This window comes from Salmo salar, chromosome ssa03, assembly GCF_905237065.1.
Source record: "Salmo salar chromosome ssa03, Ssal_v3.1, whole genome shotgun sequence".
In the NCBI taxonomy this organism is placed as follows: Eukaryota; Metazoa; Chordata; class Actinopteri; order Salmoniformes; family Salmonidae; genus Salmo; species Salmo salar.
This window is the reverse complement of record NC_059444.1, coordinates 63,984,992-64,008,043: the sequence shown is the minus strand read 5'-3', so window position 1 is coordinate 64,008,043 and position 23,052 is coordinate 63,984,992. Positions and strand designations below refer to the sequence as shown.

The 23,052-nt window shown below is 44.0% G+C and overlaps 1 protein-coding gene across 3 annotated transcripts in view; it reads left to right on the top strand.

The window, feature by feature from the left end:
- Positions 1-1,834: 1,834 nt before the first annotated feature.
- Positions 1,835-23,052, top strand: part of LOC123723674 (inactive rhomboid protein 1) — a 44,641-nt gene continuing 23,423 nt past the window's right edge. Inside the window, exon 1 of one of the 3 annotated variants that reach the window (XM_045715081.1) lies at positions 1,835-2,230. The gene's annotated coding sequence lies outside the window, so the exon portion shown is untranslated. The remainder of the gene's footprint in view (positions 2,231-23,052) is intronic. The other 2 variants (XM_045715079.1, XM_045715080.1) reach the window with 2 other exon arrangements.

Genomic DNA, 23,052 nt, shown 5'->3' with positions numbered 1-23,052 from the left:
ATGGCTACCAGGATTATTTGCATTGACGCCCCCCCCACCCTTGTTTACGATGCTGCTACTTGCTGTTTATTATCTATGCATAGTCACTTTACCCCTACCTATGTAGATATTACCCCAATTACCTGGACTAACCTGTACCCCCGCACATTGACTCGGTACCCCCTGTATAAAGCCTCGTTATTGTTATTTTATTGTTGCTCTTTTATTTTTTCTACTTTAGTTTATTTAGGAAATATTTTTTTAACTCTTATTTTTCCTAAAACTACTTTGTTGGTTAAGGGCTTGTAAGTAAGCATTTCACTGTAAGGTCTACACCTGTTGTATTCGGAGCATCTGACAAATACGATTTGATTTGAATCAGGGCTGTAAAAATATGAAAGAACAAGACCAATTTAGTCTAACAAACTTGTGTGTTTTTCTGCTTTTCGTGTGTCTCTCTCAGGAGGAAATGGCTGGCGTATGGGAACAGGGTCCGTGGGTATAACGATCATCTGGAAGAGGGGACCAAGATGCAGCGTGGTAAGTGGTCATAATTATATTTAATTAAACACTTTAAAACAAACAAGAAAACGAAAGCCAACAGTTCTGCCAGGTGAACACACACAAGACAGAAAACAACTACCCACAAAACCCCAAAGGAAAACAGGCTGCCTAAGTATGACTCCCAATCAGCGACAACGACGTACAGCTGTCCCTGATTGAGAGCCATACCAGGCCAAAAACAAAGAAATACAAAAACATAGAAAAAAGGACATAGAATGCCCACCCAAATCACAACCTGACCAAACCTAAATAGAGACATAAAAAGGCTCTCTCAGGTCAGGGCGTGACAGTGGGTTGGGAAAGGAAGGCACATGAGGCTTGGAGAGTAGAGTGAGTAATCATAAAGACATGGCTGGAAAGTCCCAGAGGGCAGATATGGGAGGAATCTCGGGTACCTGAGGTGACAATAATGGAATGTCACACGTCATCGTGATATCTTTGTCTTAGCTATCAAATGCCTGCAGTGGAGTTAATTTCTTCTATCTTCATTTCAACTAACTGTGATGGGAACCTATCTCACAGCAGACACCCTGCTCATATGCCCATCAATGCCTAACTAAAACTCAAGTGATAGAATACTTTAGAACCTTACACAGTAGACAGTACAGATGTTATTCTATACAATTATCTTGGGAATTCATTAGGCTACAGTAGTTTATTTTAGGATAGGCTGCCTAAGATAGTCATTTATGTATCTATTTTTAGAGGTGTCTAGCCACTTGTCCATGGAATTTAACAAACACAAACAGGATGGGGTTTGAGTGACGTCAGCTTCTAGGTTCAGTTATCTAAAAGGATGTGATGTGGAACAATATCACATGACTGCTCTCACAACAGAGACCCTTGAGACACGGGACCATGCATGTCTATGCAGAGTCATTCTGTCCACATCTGTTATTCATTAACATGTTAGGACCATTGTTTGTTTCAGTTTGATTAAGGCTTGAAACATGCTTTACAAATAAAGTTGTTATGACTGGGATATAAAGAACAGATATTGAACAGATCTGTTGAAATGATCATGCCCTTACTTTAACTACAAAATCAGTAACCTACAAAAGTATGAAGAGGGGTGTAATAACATAGTAGGCTAATAACCTTCAATTACAGACACATGATCAACTATTTATTGATCACGGCTGGTCAGGTATGTCCTATGATGTCATGTCATATGATTTCCCTGGATAGGCCAATGTCTGGGAAGTGCCAAATGAGAGCATACATTATTTGTTATGATCCTGTCTCTTTAATATTTTTAAACCTGATCTCTTCTTGCTTAGTCACGCACGTCAGCCGGTTAACGCCGAGCGCGGCAGTGGCTGCCCATGCTAACGGATTGGCTGGTGGGTTTGACAGTCTTGTCCTATGGTCAAGGGCGGGGTTCTCGGTCGGTGAAACTGAATTACCGGCGGATGAAAACTTACCCTTGTTGAGCCTTGCGGTGTGGGAATGCGCTGGACACTGCCTGTGAAAATAGGAGCCCAATAGACATATCTGAGAATGTCTTAACGTTTTGTGGCTAGTTCCAGGATATAGAATAGGACTCTTGTTTGACTCGAAATAAATTATAATTTTTCCTTCTCAGAATGAAGTGACACCACATCACATTTCACTAACTGGGATCTGACATCTTTACAACCAGATTTTTTCTCCACACCGGAAAACATAGGATTTGATTTTGATAAGGGTAAGTTTATTTTATTCTACCTGAATAGGCTGGGTTTAGAGTGCTAGGCTATATAGGATGTAAAACATCAGAAATAGAAGAAGACGATCCTGAATAAGCGATCTGTCCCTCTGTCTCGTGTGCGCACAGTTGTATGATCGATCGCCTACACCGGGATCGATAGCCTACTCACACGATCCAAAGGGAATGTATCGAACGAATTGTACTATTTGATATTGGAACCTGTTTTGAATTTTCTGGTTCACATGCATTTGTGCTGTAGGTTGCAAAGATCTACGTGTATCGCTATACAATATAAGACCTTTCTTTCGTTTTGCATATTTGTGATTGTGAATGACAGTTTGTCATCACTTCAACACCAGTGCTTCTATTCTATAAATGTTTGTCATTTCCGCGAGCGCCTATAGGCTTCACGACAGTCCGGCACGTTCATTTGTAGCATAGTAATACGCCTGGTCTGTAAAGGAGCACATAGCAAGGTATTAGTACATAATATGACTGCTATTACGCAGGCTTACACCTTAGGTATTTTGTCAGGTGATGAATGTAACAGTTCTCATCTGATAATGTTTCTCCTGGAATAAGTGGTTTCAGGTGTTTTCTAAGCAAAATCATTGGAATACAATTATTATGGCTGTACTCTTTCAGCTTGTACTCCAACGATTGTTCATGACGACCGTTGTCAATATTCTGTTATGAACTATTGATAGTAATTATTAGGTAGTTGATTGCTTGTTAACATTTTCATACATGTCATGAATGCAATGCCACTGTTTAGACCCCACTGTGCTACCTGATCAATGGACACTGTACTATAGCCCCCTGTCTGCAACAGGAATGAGAGATGTATTCAAACGTGCTGAGTTATTTTGGCAAAGTGAGAGGAGCAGCAGGCCAGGCAGGCAGCACATGGCCTGCTGAAACATGATCTCATCCAGAGGATCATCATGAGGACTGATGTCATGACACAGATACAGCAGGCAGGGCCATGATGTGTGATAGTGAGGCTCATGTTCATCCTCACTTACCGTTCCAACTGGACCGGAGGTACAGAGAATGTTTCTCTGAGAAAGAGACTGTGTGGGGAGGGGGAGTGTTGTCTGTGTGTGTACAGTGTGAGGCATGTGTGGAAGAAGGTGTGTGGCATTTGTGTGCCGTACAGTCGAGAGAGCGTATTCCTTGGGAAAACCGAGGGGTTCTGGAGCTGGCATTGAAGGGAGCAGGTGGGAATGGGCTAGCCAGGCCTGTGTTGGTTGGTTGGTTGGTATGTGGGTGTAGCAGGGCGCTGCTGAGGGGGCACACTGGACTGTAGTCATGCCCACATGAGTCATGGTGCAGTATCTGTCTATCTATCAGTCACTCTTGCTAAGTGTGCAACACTCACTCACTCTCTCTCTCCATGTGGTGTTGTTTTCACTTGGGTTACTGGGTTGAACCTGTCTCACCCTCAGGAGTCCTGTTTTGAACCCACCAGACGTTGCCAGACTTGTTTCAGTCTTGTTTTTTATATATTTAGGGGAAGGACACTAGCATGGTAGCATGCATCTCTATTATATTTAAGGCCTTCTAAGGCAGCCAAGAGGTTGTGTTCTGTGTAGGTGTTTGTTCTAATCACCTCATGATGATTCATTGAAAAGCTGACCAGTCTTCAGATGTGGATGTGTCATGGCAGATCCTCTGCTGCTCCGTCCAGTCAATGAGATGATGCAGCCCCTTAAGCAATTGCATATTTCCTGGAGGGATCTTCTTGTTTAACGTGGTCTCAGAGCATTTCGTATGATTCTGTACGTAAACCCAAGACACTATCTAGTATGATATGTTACGTTTTGTATGGTATGTTTTCATTTGTGGATGTCCATCATCCATTTTGTATAATATTTTATGAATTTGCAAAACATACAATATGTTACAAATTTGTTACCAACACGCAACCATTGGGCCCACCTACCCACCGCCGACCAACCACCCTCTTTTCATTTTTGCCTTAAGTAGTCTATAAGACCAGTCTGTCTTGTTATGAAACTACATTGTTCTCTCTCATGGCCTTCAGGTATTTACCCTAGTCTCTGTACAGTTCACCCTCTCTCTCTCTCTCTCTCTCTCTCTCTCTCTCTCTCTCTGTCTCGTTCTCTCTCTCTCTCTCTCTCTCTCTCTCTCTCTCTCTCTCTCTCTCTCTCTCTCTCTCTCTCTCTCTCTCTCTCTCTCTCTCTCTCTCTCTCTCTCTCTCTCTCCCTCTGTCTCTCTCTCTCTCTTGTTCTCTTCTTGTGTGTGTGTGTGTGTGTCTGTGTGTCTGTGTCTGTGTGTGTGTGTGTGTGTGCTGAGCACATGCTTCTCTAAATCACCCCAGGCTGCCTGCTGCGGCTTCAAAAGGCCTTGCTATATCATGTGAGACCCAGAGATTATAATCATGTAGTGGTGACTATGGCGTGTTATAATGTCATAGGATTGATGTAATAGCTGATTATTATTGCTCTCTTATTAGTAATTATAGTGTTAGTATTAATCAAATTAATATCAGTTGTTGAAGAGAAGACATTTTCAACCACAGGCATATCTGTGGTTGAAAATGCTTTACCCTTTTGGGTTAATTGTAGCATTAGTGTGGGCTAAATCCTAACACGGACACCCAACACTCTGAGTTATGTATGTGTATCCATATCTCAAATGAGGATTCCTCTGTTTGTGGAAGCATGCTTGTAGTTGTAAAATATAGGGCAAAGCAACAGTATCTCTTGTCTTGCAGTTAAACATGTCAACCAACTTGGTCAGCAGCTTTAGTAACAATAAGCAGGGTGTTCAAAGCAGATCAGTTAAGAGTGTTCCCACTACGGCAGACAGATAGACGGTGCTTTACAAGCATGGCAGGTATAGTTTCACTGAAGAATAATGGTGAGAGAAGAACAATTTACTGCCTATGCGCTCTCTTTGATCTGGGCCCCATTGATGCTTGCTCAACCACTACCGACAATAACTTTGATGTGCTTGTAGTCGGTCTGGAGTTTGTGTCAGATTGTGTCAAGGCTTCAGGAATGGTTGATAAGCAAAAACAGACCACTCTTTTCAGACGTTGCAAAAATGATTTGTCACGTCAATCTGCCAATCTATGAACCGTGGCGAATATGGCGTGGTGATTACGCTTTATGTGGAATACTTGTGAACAGGAAGATGTTTTCCTCATGCTGTCAGACACTGAAAGCCTTTCTATACATGCAAGCGAAAACACAAACCTTCACATTAGCTCCCAACAGTCACAATGAAAAAGCCTCATCAAAACCAATCCCCCACCATTTTGTGTTGAGTGCGGAGTTGGTGTGGTCATGGAAGCTACTTGTTTGTATTCACAATCGTCCTGCCTCGGGTGTCTTGAGTTTGGCCGTGTGTGAATAAATGGAACATTGCTTTGGTCTGTGAGTTTCCTGTCAGTGTTCAGGCCTTGATTATGTGAGTCCCAGGAAAGCAGCCGTGAAGCAGCTAACTGTAACCCTTCCATTACATCTTGGAGGTGGCATGTAGGGCCAGTGCTGCAGAAGCTGGGCCCGGCCAACAGACAGGACTACAAACTCAGTCAGATGTGATGTAATGCTGTAGTGCTATTTCAGGTCTACCTCTGGTCTCCAAGGCTCTGTCTGCCAGCAAGCCATTCTGCCTGCTCCTCTCTCTCTCTTAGTCCCCATGTTAGCACCTCATCTATCAAAACTCAGCCATGTCCTATGTTGGGATCCACAGTCAGGAATCCCAAGAAACTCAAATACCCATGTTTCCTGTTATGACTACAGGGCAGAATGTGAACTTTCTTTAACTGAATATAGGGATTAATATAGATTGTTTTATGTTATTATTTGTTTAAAGCTGATTTTAGTCTGATGAGATGAAATTCAGGGCATGATCCTTGCTGCTGGGGTTTTTATGGATTCCATTGGTTGTTGTTCTCAATGGGGTGGCGTCTGCTCTGAGACTGGTTAACCCGGGCGGCACTCGTCATTCTCAGGACTATGGGAATGTTGTGGGTGCTCCCACCAAGCAGACTAGAGCTCCAAGGAGGAGGAACTGCTCTGTGTATTTTGATCTTCTGGCTCTGTGTCTGGAGACAGTAACTGTAAGGGTGTTTTTCTTTTTCACAGATAAAAAAATGGGGTCCATATGAACGTATTGTTTCATAGCAGTTGGCATGTGTATAGTGCAGATCCTTACCTGTGTAATATCTCATAACACAGAGTTTACACAACAAGTCAGAATCTCTAGTCCAATTCAGATCCTGCCACTCAAAACAGATGAAAAATAGGCTTCATTTTTTAAATGGTTGTCAAGTGGACAGTTAGTGGAACTATTGTCAGTCTTGTTCTTTTTCGACAGGAATCTTGAGTGCAGGACTAAAAATAACATATACCACATTCAGCACTTTTCCTCGCTTTTTTGCTAGGAAGTGAGCGTTCTAATGTGCACCAACGAAGTCCATTCCATTATTGCAAAATCCTCAAGAGAAATCTTTGTTCTTCAGTTTTCAGTTAGAGCCCATTAGCACAGGTCTCTACTGTCAGACTGTCCATAGTGTTAGCTTACTACACTCACTATCGCTTTAAAAGACTGAATGGCCAGACAGACACAAGGATTGGAGAGGGACAATTATAGTTACTATCCCAGGACTGTTACAGTTGAGAGCACATTTTTAAATAGAGCGGCCTGCCTTCTCCGACGCTATCTTTGGCCCAGCAAGCCTTCAGCCCCTAGTGCAGGGATCATCAACTAGGTTCAGTCACGGGACAATTTTTTCTTGAGCGGATGGTCAGGGGGCTGGAACATAATTACAAATAATTTGTAGACTGCAAATTGACCGCAAGAAGCCCAAACAAAAATGATACAATGACAATGAGTTTCACTATCGCGAATAAGTTGAGTGAGAAAGTTCCAGACGCAGAAATATCATACCCCTAAGACATGCTAACCTCTCACCATTACAATAACAGGGGAGGTTAGCATTTTTGCAGGGGTATGATATTTGTGCATCTGTAACTTTCTCACTCATCATTTTTCACAATACATTCAGGACTATCCGTAATCATGGTAGCTACAACATTAATGTAGAAGTGTTTAGAAACATATTCTATTCTTATTTACAATAAAAGTGACTACAAAATGACACAATACATTATTTACCATTCATTTCTATTGGATGCAAAATAATCTGAAACACAAACAAAACGAACTGCAAATGCATCCAACAAGTTTGTAGAGTCACAAGCTTGATGTTGTCATTGCGTGCTAGGAATATGGGACCAAATACTACACTTTTGACTACCTTAATACACATATAAGTGAATTTGTCCCAATACTTTTGGTCCCCTAAAATGGAGGGACTGTGTACAAAAAGTGCTATTATAACTGTTCACTGATATGGATAAAAATACCCTCAAATTAAAGCTGACAGTCTGCACTTTAACCTTATAGTCATTGTATCATTTCAAATCCAAAGTGCTGGAGTACAGATTCAAAAGAAGAAAAAATGCTTCACTGTCCAATCATTTCAGAGGGGACTGTATTACTCTATTGTGTGTGGGAATACTTTGGAACAGATTTACATAATGAAGATCACTTGGAGCTGATTTGCTGGTGTTTTTACAGTGTTTTATGTCCAACAGCAAAAACTACTTTTTTGCTTAGTAAACTTGGGGGGGTCAAATAAAATCACCCAAGGCCCAAATTCGGTCCATGGGCCGCCAGTTGGGAAACCCTGCCCTAGGGACTGCGGATCCTCATAGTGCATCACAGCGGTAAACTCATGAAAACTGTTCCCCTGAATGGAAGAGCACACAGAGTCATACACAGTAATATCTGGACAGTCTCAACCAACAGTCCCCACTACCACCTCCATCACATACCTTGGGCCCAACTCACTCTGTAATGGAGTTTCCAAGAAATGAGGGTGTGCTTTTGGAACAGCTCTGTGACTTGGCCTTGCCTGGCCCTATGGGAGGAGGTGGATCCAGGAATGACTAATGATAACTGACAGGGAGACAACTTGGAAAGGTTCTGTAGTTGAACTGTTCGGTTGTGTTTTAAGATCTTTGTGTCACAATGACTGAAATTGCTGATGACGTCATCCTGTAATTCTGCTTGTCCTTTCCGTTAGTTTGCTCTCCTGTTCTTGTCTGCTGCCTGTCCTACACTTCAGATCCATGCCAACTCTTCCATCCATTGGCCAGTTGTCAGTGGTTGTGCTTGGCATTGCCTTGTGCCAGGAAGAGGATGTAAAGCCTACCAGTGACGCCAGTGTTGCCACCCAGTTGATCACATCACGCACTGCAATAATGAAGCCGTCTTCTGGATTGTTCTGGTTGGGAGCACAGTAGTGAAGGACATTTGCACGTAGAACAACGATTCAACAGAAAAATAAATCAATGAATAGAGTCTGTCAGGTTCTTCAGTCTGGGGACGTAGCCCAGATACAGTGAGTCAAGTTGGTTCTGCTGCTGTAGGGGTTGACTAATGCACACTCATCACCACCACTCTACAGTATCTCTCCTAGTCACTCAGTCACACCATAACCTGTTACCTGACTGTTGTGGGTTTATTTGGATTATCTCACAATGACGAGCACACCCGGGAAGCTGGGATATGTGTCATCCCTTGTCCCCCCTTCTTTCCCCTGTCAAAACATTGAGCTCATCTTTGTGGAGGAGTCAGCCCAATCTACAGTTTTCCTCAGCCCAATCTACAGGGTGAGGACTGAGGAGGCCTCCCCCAGCCTACTGTATCTCCCATGGGGTCTGCCCCAGCCCTAGCCCCAGCCTTCCTGTGTTTGGGAGTTTCCACGACTCTCTGTGCAACACAATTGGCTGCAGCAGGCCCGTCCGCCCCTGCTCTTTCTCCCCGACCCCTCAGACCTGAACCCTGGCTGGCCTCCCTTCTGATGATCCCCCAGGGCCAGCTTCACTTCCTCAGAGATGACTTGATGATAGAGAATCCTATGGCACCTTGTTAGATTAGGGAATAACATGTAAAGATACAGGTGAGGGACTTGTCTGAAACAGATCAATCAAAGGTTGTGGGAGTGGGAGTGGGGGAGATTCCAGGGCATGGGAGAGCTGAGAGAATGGCCAAATGTAGCTACATTTTTTAACACTAAAACAGAGATGATTCACTTTTATTTTTCTCCTCTTCATCTAGTACGGTGCACATATTAAATATTGAGTGATATGAAATACAGAGATAGCGTCTAAACCGCATCGACATTGTCATTGTAACGTTTTTATCTTATTTTCCCGGTCTGTTGATGGTGCTCAGGAGACTATGATGCAGTGTATCAAGCACAAAAATACTCACGTGTGCTATTTATCTCTATTTATACAAAGTTACATAGGACCACAATAATGTTCCTTATTTTAGTAGAGGCTTTAATAAGAAACCCTCATGAACTCCAGGCCTAGAGGTTTACTCTATAAGGGTTGGAAGTTCAGAGAAAGAGATCATATCAGTATAGCAGCAGTATAGTTGAGAGTGCTGCTTTTTTCACACACAGCAACTAGTTTGGGCAGAGCGTACACGTTGATGAATGTGGGAATGTGGGAACTTGTAAACAGGCAGTCTGGGTGGCTGGCTGGCTGTGGGAATCAGAGCACATGTTCAAGGTGGAAGTGGAGCACCTGTCTTAGTACACCGCATGGCAACAGCGATACACCTTGAAAACTCAACCACAGGAAGAAAATCACTTCCTCTTTCTACCTTTGGGTTTGACCATATTGATGAGTCTCACCTGTTCCGCTTTTATCCTCTTATCTCCCTGGATATCTGAGATGTATTAGAAATGAAAGGGATTTAAACATTGGAGGGTTATGAAAATCACCCTGTTGTGTCTGGGACAGACAGACAGACATAACACCGGAGGGTATATATATATATATATATATATATATATATATATATATATGTATATATATACACTACCGGTCACAAGTTTTAGAACACCTCATTCAAGGGTTGTTCTTTATTTTTACTATTTTCTACATTGTAGAATAATGGAATCATGTAGTAGCCCAAAAAATGTTAAACAAATCAAAATATATTTTATATTTGAGATTCTCCAAATAGCCACCCTTTGCCTTGATGACAGCTTTGCACACTCTTGGCATTCTTTCAACCAGCTTCACCTGGAATGCTTTTCCAACAGTCTTGTTGGCTGCTTTTCCTTCACTCTACGGTCCGACTCATCCAAACCATCTCAATTTGGTTGAGGTCGGGGGATTGTGGAGGCCAGGTCATCTGATGAAGCACTCCATCACTCTCCTTCTTGTTCAAATAGCCCTTACAGAGCCTGGAGGTGTGTTAGGTCATTGTCCTGTTGAAAAAAAAATGATAGTCCCACTAAGCCCAAACCAGATGGGATGGAGTAACGCTGCAGAATGCTGTGGTAGCCATGCTGGTTAAGTGTGCCTTGAATTCTAAATAAATCACAGACATTGCCACCAGCAAAGCACCCCCACACCATAACACCTCCTCCTGCATGAATACACATGCGGAGATCAAATTTTCACCCATACTCATCTCACCAAGACACGGCGGTTGGAACCAAAAATCTCCAATTTGGACTCCAGACCAAAGGACACATTTTCACCGGTCTAATGTCCATTGCTCGTGTTTCTTGGCCCAAGCAAGTCTCTTCTTATTATTGGTGTCCTTTAGTAGTGGTTTCTTTGCAGCAATTCGACCATGAAGGCCTGATTCACACAGTCTCCTCTGAACAGTTGATGTTGAGATGTGTTTGTTACTTGAACTCTGTGAAGCATTTATTTGGGCTGCAATTTCTGAGGTGCAGTTAACTCTAATGAACGTATCCTCTGCAGCAGAGGTAACTCTGGGTCATCCATTCCTTTGGCGTTCCTCATGAGAGCCAGTTTCATCATAGCGCTTGATGGTTTTTGCGGCTGCACAAATGATGTACCTTCATGTCTTAAAGTAATGGTGGACTGTCAGTTCTCTTTGCTTATTTGAGCTGTTCTTGCCATAATATGGACTTGGTCTTTTACCAAATAGGGCTATCTTCTGTATACAACCCCTACCTTGTCACAACACAACTGATTGGCTCAAACACATGAAGAATTTCCACAAAATTAACTTTTAACAAGGCACACCTGTTAATTGAAATGCATTCCAGGTGTCTACCTCATGAAGCTGGTTAAGAGAATGCCAAGAGTGTGCAAAGCTGTCATCAAGGCATCAAGGTAGCTATTTGAAGAATCTCAAATATAAAATATATTTTGATTTGTTTAACACTTTTTCGGTTACTACATAATTCCATATGTGTTATTTCATGGTTTTGATGTCTTCACTATTATTCTACAATGTAGAAAATAGTAAAAATAAAGAAAAACCCTTGAATGAGTAGGTGTTCTAAAACTTTTGACCGGTAGTGTATATGTCAAAGGTAAATGGGTTTGTCTGGTTGGAGTCACTCTGTGTAGAAGATTAAAGATCCATAGTACACATCCTCAACAGCTAATGTGTAAGTGACTGTATATGTGTTGATTACATTGAGACCTTAGATTGTTGCCCCCATTGTTGAATTGCCTTGTTGCCATATGGAGACAGGTACAACACAGCAGGAGCGGTGCAGGTGTGCCTTCTTAGTCCCGTGTGGCTCAGTTGGTAGAGCATGGTGTTTGCAACGCCAGGGTTGTGGGTTCGATTCCCACGGGGGACCAGTACGGAGAATTTTTTTTAGGAAATGTATGCATTCACTACTGTAAGTCGCTCTTGATAAGAGCGTCTGCTTAATGACTAAAATGTAAATGTAAAAATGCTGTAGTAGTCTGTGGTTCATCTATGGTCCCTGCTGTGATGGGGGTTACAGCTGAAAGATGGCATGTGTCACATGCTCTGGGACATTCCATCCCCTGTCACTTGGCTTTAAGACCACCATCCCATGCCCTGCCTGCCTGTCCTCTGCTCAAGCACTAACAGTGAGTGCTCTGCCCCTATCACTAGCTGTAACATCCCAGAGGAAGCCCCCAGTCTTAATATTACGACTGGTCAAAGCAGGTATTAGGCCTCAGACCCTGTTTGTTGTGATGCTGGTCAGGAAATCAATTCCTTCGATCTGCTTGTGTGTATTCTGTGTGTTATTTCTCATTTGTGTACACGTTTCACCAGAAACCGCCCGTCTACTAAACCAGTTGAGGTCACTTCCTTCCATGCAATAATGTTCTTGGTTTAGGGAAGTGATACCGTGAAGAGTACGGTATTCTTCAATACATATTTGACTCACTCCAAGCCCAATATATATTTGACTCACTCCAAACCCAATACATATTTGACTCACTCCAAACCCAAAACGAATGAAAGATAGAGAATTGTTAATTAACCATAAAGGTCAAGCAAATCTGTATGAAGGGATTTAAAGAGGCTTTGAATCATATTACAATCACTGTAGAATTCCCTTCGGAATAAAACAAATTACCAAGTAGTGAACGTTTTTATATAATATATGAATGAAAGTTTTAATAGTAAATGGATAAATGAATGAATCCCTGGATTATGAATGTCGTTAAATTGTTTAAATTGTTTAAATTGTGTTCCTGCCAGTCCCTCCCTGGCCAGTTTATCAGGAGGTTTGACCTCATTGGCTTTGATTGGAGATCAGAGGGCTGATTTGGACAGACCAAATGGCCATTCTCTCCCCTGGCTAAATCCGTGTGTAGTCTGGCTAATTCCTTTGTCCCAGAGCAACAGGCCACGCTTCGTCTGCTCTCCTCAATAGAGACAACAGCTTAGATTTCACACTGCATGGAGATGCCAGAGGGGGCTGACGGGACAGGACAGAGGGAGGAGGGAGGGGTGGCTATTGTTCTCTACTGTGGTATTTGGAGGGGAGGGATGCCTCATGGCCGGTGATGGGATGAAATGGATTAGTGTGTCTGTTGTGGCTGTGCGCAGTGGACGTTGTGGAGAAGCCTCCCAGAGAGCAGTGTGTTTCCTGCTTTCCCATTCGGAGGTCTCTTCAGCTCCTCCTCTCCTCCCCACTTCCTACCAGCACATCTTAAATAAGCAGTCATCTGACCTCTCCATGCTGGTGGTCTTTCAGGGAGGATGTGAGGTCACACAGTTGATGGCGTCTCTTTGTGAAGTATTTTTACTCGTGTTGATTGGCCAGAGCGTGGAAATAAACCTATAAGGGCCCACAGTGAGTAATATGGTGGTGACAGACCATATCACCTCCAGAATACACTGTCTGAAGGACTTCATAACAAGATATGCTATCTGTCCGATACAGCTTGAGTCTGTCCACATTTATGCCCTCCTAACCATGATGGGGTTAACGAACTCCATGCACACAGAAAGTCATTAGCTAAACACAGAACTTGCTGACACCCCAGTTTTGATCGATAAAGGAATGAATCCTTCAGTCAGCCTGGTTTTCCCCTTCCTTCTCTCATGTTGAGGAGGAATTTTGGATCAGTCTCCACAACAATGACCCTCCTTCAGCCCCATGCGCATCATCAGCCTGATGCCCAGCACACAATGCAGCCTTTTGTTGGCGGGAGCGATTCAGGCTGATATCATGCTGGAAACTATTTAGATGAGGATCACATGTTGTTTGGTTATGCTGCTGCTGAGTCCCCTCTTAGCTCACTTGGCTAACAGGAAGGGCAGCTTCTGACTGCTTTCTACAGACAATAAGGAGCTTGTTTAGCTAGTTTGGGGATGCATCTGGGAGCCTCTCTACGGGGGATAGTAGTGGAGGAGAGACATTCTGCTTTGAGTTTGTTTTCCTTTGTTTTGTTAAAGCTGCCCAGTCTCTCAAGAGGATGTAAATCCATACAGTCACTTCTATGTCCAACGGTGAGAGGTCAAGAGGTCAAACACGCTAAAATCCAGTCACTAAGTCAAATGCTAACGTTATTGATTGACTGATTATGGAGAGAGAAAGAGGGCTGTTTCAGATTTGCATGCTGTGGCTCACTCAGTGGTTTCCCTTGCCCAGTCAGGCCGGTTTTACAGCAGTGTTTTGAATTTGTGATTAAGTAATGGAAACAATTATCTTATCTCTTGGCTGTCAACTGTCAGTGCAGAGAGTGGAGAGACAGTATTTTATTTATACACATGTAATTACTGTGATTTATTATGGAGTGTAAAAGTGTCATGTTAATCTATCATGAAATATTGAGTAATGTTATTATTTGGATAACCCTTTTGGCATTTTGAGTAACAAGTTATGTTATTGTCGTTATGTAGGCTAACATTTAGTTTGACAGAAGATGGTGTCAGCATTGTTCTACTGTAGACGTTATCTTGTTAAAGCACTCAACCTCAGTTAAACCAACCCAGCTTAAAAGGTTCATGTTGATAAATGGTCATGGTTGAATTAGTCCAATCACACGTTTTTAACCTTTGACCCAGATCTCCAAGTTCTCCTTAAAAAGAGGTCATGTAAGATGAGGTCACATCCTTGTGAGTGTCATGCTCATGTTCATTTTATTATCTCCAGTCTTTACTCTGCTCTTTGTCCCCACAGCATTCCTACCCATCTCCAGGCTGTTAAATAATGTCTACTCATACATATACCTGTATCAAGGCTATTATACAGGCTACATGGAGAAGCTGTTGTCATGGTCACAGTCTGTCCTCCAGGCTGCAGTGGTCTGGGGGGTGGATGTCAGAGGGGCCCTGGGTCTAGGTGGATCTCTACTCCCACTCTCTCCCCAGGTGACAGGCCTTTCTGCGTGGGCACACTGGGTTGTCTGCTGGAGGAGATAAGAAGAGTTTCCATGCGAAAAAGTACCGTCTGGTATGATAGCAGCAGTCTCAGGGACTTCAAGCTAGGCTAAAACACCCTCTCTATTCCCACCACATCTCGGAGTTGAGGAGGGTGTGTGTGTGTGTGCGTGTGCACGTGCGCGTGTGCGTGTGTGTGTGTGCCCTAAGAATCAGCTGATGTAATCACTGTCCATGCACAAGAAGACACAGTATTTGATTGTGTTAAATCAAATTACATTTACTTGTCTTAGAATAGTATAAGGTATCTGGCCCACGAGGCAAGTTTAGAGTCCTCTCTCTTTAAATGAGATGTACAAACACTGGCATGTGTCCATACAAGATACAGATTTACAGTGAGGCTGTTTTTTCCACCAGAGTAAAGATATGCACCAACCATCTCAAGTGCTGCTGTGGGTTCGGAGTGGAGCTTCAGTAAAATGGGCACATTAGAGAGTTGAGAAAAGGGGGGCACAGTAGAGAGTTGAGCTAAGAGGGGCACGCAAAAGAGTTGCGCTAAGAGGGGCACGCTAAAGAGTTGTGCTAAGAGGGGCACGCTAAAGAGTTGTGCTAAGAGGGGCACGCTAAAGAGTTGTGCTAAGAGGGGCACGCTAAAGAGTTGTGCTAAGAGGGGCACGCTAAAGAGTTGAGCTAAGAGGGGCACGCTAAAGAGTTGCGCTAAGAAGAGCACGCTAAAGAGTTGCGCTAAGAGGGGCACGCTAAAGAGTTGCGCTAAGAGGGGCACGCTATAGAGTTGAGCTAAGAGGGGCACGCTATAGAGTTGTGCTAAGAGGGGCACGCTAAAGAGTTGAGCTAAGAGGGGCACGCTATAGAGTTGTGCTAAGAGGGGCACGCTAAAGAGTTGTGATAAGAGGGGCACGCTAAAGAGTTGTGCTAAGAGGGGCACGCTAAAGAGTTGTGCTAAGAGGGGCACGCTAAAGAGTTGCGCTAAGAGGGGCACGCTAAAGAGTTGCGCTAAGAGGGGCACGCTATAGAGTTGTGCTAAGAGGGGCACGCTAAAGAGTTGTGCTAAGAGGGGCACGCTAAAGAGTTGTGCTAAGAGGGGCACGCTATAGAGTTGCGCTAAGAGGGACACGCTAAAGTGTTGCGCTAAGAGGGGCATGCTAAAGAGCTATTAAAGAGTTTGCTATTTTTATTGACTTGGCCAAAGCTTTTGATACGGTAGACCATTCCATTCTTGTGGGCCGGCTAAGGAGTATTGGTGTCTCTGTGGGGTCTTTGGCCTGGTTTGCTAACTGCCCCTCTCAAAGAGTGCAGTGTATGAAGTCAGAAAATCTGCTGTCTCAGCCATTGCCTGTCACCAAGGGAGTACCCCAAGGCTTGATCCTAGGCCCCTCGTTCTTCTCAGTTTACATCAACAACATAGCTCAGGCAGTAGGAAGCTCTCTCATCCATTTATATGCAGATGTTACAGTCTTATACTCAGCTGGCCATATAAAACCTTCTTATAAAACCCTTTTAAGCCTCACTCCCCCCTATCTGAGATATCTACTGCAGCCCTCATCCTCCACATACAACACCCGTTCTGCCAGTCACATTCTGTTAAAGGTCCCCAAAGCACACACATCCCTGGGTCGCTCCTCTTTTCAGTTCGCTGCAGTTAACGACTGGAACCCAGTATCTCTACTTGCACATTCATCTTCTGCACATCTACCATTCCAGTGTTTAATTGCTATATTGTAATTACCTCGCCACCATGGCCTATTTATTGCCTTAACTTACCTCATTTGCACTCACTGTATATAGACTTTTTGTTTTCATTTGTTCTACTGTATTATTGACTGTGTGTTTTGTTTATTCCATGTGTAACTCTGTGTTGTTGTATGTGTTGAATTGCTATGCTTTATCTTGGCCAGGTCGCAGTTGCAAATGAGAACTTGTTCTCAACTAGCCTACCTGGTTAAATAAAGGTGAAATAAAATACATGTAAAAATACATTTAAAAAAGAGGGGCACGCTAAGAGTTTTGAGAAAAGAGACAGTAAGTGTACTACTGTAGTCACAGAGTGCTATTGGCCAAGTGGTTCTCTCTCTCTCTCTCTCTCTCTCTCTCTCTCTCTCTCTCTCTCTCTCTCTCTCTGTCTCTGTCTCTCTTTCTCTGTTGCTCTGTGTGTGTGTGTGTGTGTGTGTGTGTGTGTGTGTGTGTGTGTGTGTGTGTGTGTGTGTGTGTGTGCCATGCCAGCTCCAATGGGAAATACACAGTGAATTATTTACAAGTATAGGATGGATTAATAATTTATCTGTTGAATTATCCACCCTTGCAATAATATTTCACCCCCTAAAGAAAAGTGGGAAACCGTTTTGCCTGGGCAGAACTTACTCAACTTCAAGTGAACTGAATCAGTAGACGTGGCAATTCAGGGCTAATTCCTCTCCCTGATATAAAACACATCTCACCCTTTTTTCACATTGATTTCCAGAGGAAGATATATGCACTGTTTTCTCAATGTATTCATTGGGATGTTGCCTGCTCAACTTTGTTTCATTTTAGAGTTCCCACACTGGCGGTTAAATATGCTGTATATGAGGCTATCTGCAGGAGGGTGTTATGAGAGTGTTGAACTGCATAACACTGTCACTGTACAGTACAGTGCACATCGTACTGTGAAGTCACTAGTGAGATGTTAAGAGGATGCAGCCATCATTTTGCCAGTTACAGTAGTAGCATTTGCCATTATATCATCCTACAGTACTTTCTACTGCCTTGATATCTAGCATGTCTGTCATTATGTAAGCTTCTCTATAGTCTCCAGCAGGACGTTGGCCATTTAAGTTCTATAAATAGACTGTATGCATACAGAACAGCATCAGAGACCTACTTATCCATACACAGTACCTCTGGCACAAGATCTTAGCATACAGTCAATACTGTTTGGACAGCAGTAGCAGAGGTTTTTCCCATGTTTTTTTTTAGCACGTTCATACTCACTTTGGATTGAAAGTCACTCACTTCCAAGTGTTGACTTTGCACTGTAAAATCCCCCTGTGGTGTGTGTGTGTGTGTGTGTGTGTGTGTGTGTGTGTGTGTGTGTGTGTGTGTGTGTGTGTGTGTGTGTGTGTGTGTGTGTGTGTGTGTGTGTGTATGAGCGTGCGTGCGTGCGTGTGTTTTCCCGGACGGTAGGGTGAGACGACCCGGGTGTCTGAGTGAGCAAACATGGGGAATGGAATGAGGTTCCACCAGACAGGCCTTTCATGCCAGTTCCCCCTCCCCTCTGGCCCCTCCCCAGCCATGACACTGGATCCCTGGGTCAGCTGCAGAGGGTATTCCTGTTGTGTTTGTGTTTTAATGTCAGACGGGGATGTTTCGGGGTGACAGCCTGTCACATGTCACTGTGTCAGTTTGCCTCAGGCTAGACACACACTGAATCTTAATGGTGCGGAGCGGGCCGGACACAGGGCGGCTCCTTGGCCTCCGCTACCCAGGCCTGGTCTGGTCTGCAGCTATGTGGAGTATTTCCTTCCATGTAAGAGGAGCATACCGCCAGGCCATATGCCCAGACTGAGGAGAGGAACCAGAGCTGAACCCTCCTTCCTTTTCCCCTTAAAAAACCCTGGTGAAAATCCCCTTGTCATCCCGGCGCCATGTTCATGGAAACCACATGGTTTAGAGTCACACTGCTCTGTTAGTCATCAGGGAGAAGGTGTGAAGGAGGGAAAGAGGGAAAGAGAAACAGAGAGTTGCGTTTACACCCTTGGTTATATCACAGAGGCAACTCTAGTCTTCATCCAAACTTCCACAATCAGCGTGGTCATCTGGTCTTGCTGTCTCTCCTCCAACATGAACGTTGTGTTGATATTCTTAGTCCTTTAATCTGCGTCTGTTTCAGAAGTCATCCATAGGCTCCCAAACTAAGACACTGCAGGTTCTGTCAGCTTCTTAATTGGTCTCGCTTGGCAGTGGTATGTGTGTGCGTGTATGTGCGCATGCGTGTGTGTGCACATGCGTGTGTGTGCTATTTAAAGACCATAAGCAGCACCATGCTGTAATAAATGCCCAGATGGGCCTCAGATGGACCAGGTGTTACACAACACTGAGGCCGTTGTTATTAAGTGCAATTGATTCACGGTCTCTAGATCTCCCATCTAGGTCCATTGCTTGATCAGATGTGTGTTCTAATTGCTTAGCACGTTCCTTATCCATCCAAACACACTTGAAGGATGAGGTCTTGTTGGGCTCCTTGGCAGCAATGACTTTGTGGGAGTGTTGTTGCCTACGGTGCATGCAGATTGCAGCATAGTAGGCCTATAGAGTCATATGAGGAGTGAGGTCAGTGTTTGGATAAGAGAGTGAGCTGCTCAATGGCATATTTTCCTCCCATTGTTTCCTTAATATCAGGCTTTGCATTGCTTTCAACATGTAGTGAGGCAGGCTGACTGCAGCCATGATGGATAGGCTGCATTGTTGTTAGTGACTCCAGCATGGTGAAGGTCAACATTACCAGAGAGAATCTCTGTTTTTATCCAAGTTTACAGTATTTATGGTGCATATTCTGTTCTGGAACATGATATGCGGTACTACAGCTAAGTCATTGTCTTATAGTTTTCTATAGTGTATCTTGGGTCATGAGTAAGCAAGTGTATCACTCATCAAGAGAAAATAAGGAAGAATACAATTATACCCAAAGACATTTAGAGAAAACCAAAATAAAGTGATTGAGGTTCAGCAGGACGAGAGAAAGATAAATAGAGAATGAGAGAGCGAGGAACCAGAGCCTGGGGTCAGGAAGTTCAGTTTCTCAGGAAGGAAGTGCCCAGCCTTCTCCGTACCCAGATTAATGAGATCATCCATCATGGCGCCTGCCTCAGCCTGCACGCCAGCATGCCTCTTCTGTTACTCTTCCTCTTCCCCCTACGCCCAGCCTGCCTCCCTCTGCCCAGCCTGCCTCATCTACCCAGCCTGCCTCATCTACCCAGCCTGTCTCCCTCTGCCCAGCCTGCCTCATCTACCCAGCCTGCCTCATCTACCCAGCCTGCCTCCATCAGCCAAGCCTGCCTCATCTACCCAGCCTGCCTGCCTCCCTCTGCCAAGCCTGCCTCCCTCTGCCAAGCCTGTCTCCCTCTGCCAAGCCTGTCTCCCTCTGCCAAGCCTGTCTCCCTCTGCCAAGCCTGTCTCCCTCTGCCATGCCTGTCTCCCTCTGCCAAGCCTGCCTCCCTCTGCCCAGCCTAGCTCCCTCTGCCCAGCCGCCCTCATCTACCCAGCCTGCCTCCTCAGCCTTAGCTCTGCCCCGCAGCCAGCTGCACTGTCTGGAGCTTTGTCACTTACAATAAGACAGATAACTTTCCAGTGACTGTCCACACACAGGGCCTACTGAAATGACCAAAAGTAAGGGAAAAGGAGCAGGGAGTGAGCAGCAGAGCACACAGAAGCAGCAGGGAGGAAATCCCTCGCCCAGCCCAGATACTGGCTGACCAGACTGGTTAGACTTGATGTGCTTTCTCCAGCAATGCTGCTCACTTTCAGAATCACCTTTATTCACCAGGTACATTTCCACATACTCAGACTTTTACATGGTGATATGGTGATACTAGTGATAGACAACATTTAGAGACAGAATACAGGCAACCGAGTTTATACATACATTATATACAACTAGGTAGAGTGAGCATAGCGCTATAAGAGAATGAGCAGATATATTAATATATAGTGGGTATACGGTTGATATACAGTGGGTATGCAGTTGATATACAGTGGGTATGCGGTTGATATACAGTGGGTATGCAGTTGATATACAGTGGGTATACGGTTGATATACAGTGGGTATACGGTTGATATACAGTGGGTATACGGTTGATATACAGTGGGTATGCGGTTGATATACAGTGGGTATACGGTTGATATACAGTGGGTATACGGTTGATATACAGTGGGTATACGGTTGATATACAGTCGGTATACGGTTGATATATAGTGGGTATGCGGTTGATATACAGTGGGTATACGGTTGATATACAGTGGGTATGCGGTTGATATACAGTGGGTATGCGGTTGATATACAGTGGGTATGCGGTTGATATACAGTGGGTATACGGTTGATATACAGTGGGTATGCGGTTGATATACAGTGGGTATACGGTTGATATACAGTGGGTATGTGGTTGATATACAGTGGATGTACAAATTTACAGTATCAGTATGAATATATCTAAATGCAGAGAGATGGACAGAGTGCAATGCAGTATAATGCAGTTATTTTATGTACAGTTCAGAGATGGCTTGATGCGGTGTGCAGTATAGAGTGTCCTTTAGTATCCATAGTCCTTTAGTCTCTTTGCGCCAGATGGCTGGTTGGTGAGGGCCATAGCCTGGGGGAAGAAACTTTGTGGCGGGAGGTTTTGGTCAAGAGTGACCTGAACCGCCTGCCAGAGGTGAATTTTTGGAGTGGGGGGGGACCGGGGTGGGAGGAGTCGGTGATGATCTTTCCTGCATGCTTCCTTGTCCTGGAGGGCAGGTGGCAGCCTATGACCCGCTATGCAGAACGGACAATGCGTTGCAGTTTGCCCTTGCAGTGGGCAGACCCATACCAGACGGTGATGGAGGAGGTGATTATGGATTCAACGATTGATGCGTAAAACCGGATCAGGATTGCCTGTGTGATTTTGAGTTTTTTTTCAGCTGCCGCAGGTAGTACATCCACTGTTGTGTCTTCTTGGTGACCGCTGTGATCATGTCCTCCCACTTGAGGTTGTGGGAGATGATGTTCCCCAGGAATTTGAATGATTCAGCCCTGCTAACAGCTGAGCCAGCAATCTCAAGGGGAGAGATGGTGGGGGGCTGTTCAACTGAAGATCATATGGAATGTTGCTATGGAATGTTCCAGTGACAGCTTATTATGAATTCAGGTTATGTCCCTGGATGGAGGGCTTATGAAACATAGTGTACAAGACCCATTTAAGAAATGTACAGTTGAAGTCGGAAGTTTACATACACTTAGGTTGTAATCATTAAAACTAGTTCTTCAACCACTCCACAAATTTCTTGTTAACAAACTATAGTTTTGGCAAGTCAGTTAGGCCGTCTACTTTGTGCATGACACAAGTAATCTTTCCAACAATTGTTTACAGACAGATTATTTCACTTATAATTCACTGTATCACAATTCCAGTGGCTCAGAAGTTTACATACAGTAAGTTGACTGTGCCTTTTAACAGCTTGGAAATTTCCAGAAAATTATGTCATGGCTTTGGAAGCTTCTGATAGGCTAATTGACATAATTTGAGTCAATTGGAGGTGTACCTGTGGATGTATTTCAAGGCCTATCTTCAAACTCAGTGCCTCTTGGCTTGACATCATGGGAAAATCAAAAGAAATCAGCCAAGGTACCACGTTCATCTGTACAAACAATAGTACGCAAGTATAAACACCATGGGACCATGCAGCTGTCATACCGCTCAGGAAGGAGACGCGTTCTGTCTCCTAGAGATGAACGCACTTTGGTGCGAAAAGTGCAAATCAATCCCAGAACAACAGCAAAAGACATTGTGAAGATGCTGGAGGAAACAGGTTCAAAAGTATCTATATCCACAGTAAAACGAGTCCTATATCGACATAACCTGAAAGGTCCTCAGCAAGGAAGAAGCCACTGCTCCAAAACCGCCATAAAAAAGCCAGACTACGGTTTGCAACTGCACATGGGGACAAAGATCGTACTTTTTGGAGAAATGTCCTCTGGTCTGATGAAACAAAAATAGAACTGTTTGGCCATAATGACCATCGTTATGTTTGGAGGAAAAAGGGGGAGGCTTGCAAGCCGAAGAACACCATCCCAACTGTGAAGCACAGGGGTGGCAGCATCATGTTGTGGGGGTGCTTTGCTGCAGGAGGGACTGGTGCACTTCACAAAATAGATGGCATCATGAGGGAGAAAAATTATTTGGATATATTGAAGCAACATCTCAAGACATCAGTCAGGAAGTTAAAGCTTGGTCGCAAATGGGTCTTCCAAATGAACAATGACCCCAAGCATACTTCTAAAGTTATGGCAAAATGGCTTAAAGACAACAAAGTCAAGGTATTGGAGTGGCCATCACAAAGCCCTGACCTCAGTCCAATAGAACATT